Genomic DNA, 840 nt, shown 5'->3' on the forward strand with positions numbered 1-840 from the left:
AGAGTGAAGCTCCATTAGAACCCTTGGGTGAATACCATCGGGCCCTGGTGATTTATTAATCTTTAAATGTTTTAATCGGTCACAGACTACTTCCTCGCTTAAATAAGTACCTATCAGTGGGATATTCTCATTATTGAGAATGTGTGTCAGTCCCTGAAATGGGTCCTCTCTAGTGAATACTGTTGAAAAAAACTCATTTAGTGTGTCCGCTATGTCATTATCATTTTTGCTTAAGACTCCCAACTTGTCTTTTAAAGGGCCTATACTCTCCTTCTTTAATCTCTTGCTATTAATGTATTTAAAGAATTTTTTGGGATTCGCTTTGCTTTCCTTTGCTACTAGTTTTTCAGTTTCTACTTTAGCCGCTCTTATTTCCTTTTTGCAAATTTTGTTACATTCCTTATAGTGCTGAAATGACTCTGCTTCCCCGTCAGATTTGTATTTTTTAAATGCTCGCCTTTTCTTGCCCATAAGTTCCTTAATCTTTTTGTTAAGCCACATCGGTTTATGATTTTTATTCCTTTTTTTGCTACTCATAGGAATAAATTTGAGTGTATTTTTAGCTAGCAGGAATTTTAGTACCTCCCATTTCTCCGTAGTATTTTTTCCTAAAAACAAACCTTCCCATTCAATATCCCTGAAAAATACCCTCATCTTTTCAAAAGAGTCCTAGTTGAGCCAGTATAGGGCTGTTTATGGAAACTGATATTGAATGTGACCATATTGTGGTCGCTGTTTCCTATGGGTTCCCCTACTATAATACCTGATACCAAATCCCCATTGTTTGTTAATACAAGGTCTAAGATTGCATTGTACCTAGTTGGTTCCTCAATTAGTTGG

The sequence above is a fragment of the Pseudophryne corroboree genome, chromosome 3 (genome assembly GCF_028390025.1).
Source record: "Pseudophryne corroboree isolate aPseCor3 chromosome 3, aPseCor3.hap2, whole genome shotgun sequence".
In the NCBI taxonomy this organism is placed as follows: Eukaryota; Metazoa; Chordata; class Amphibia; order Anura; family Myobatrachidae; genus Pseudophryne; species Pseudophryne corroboree.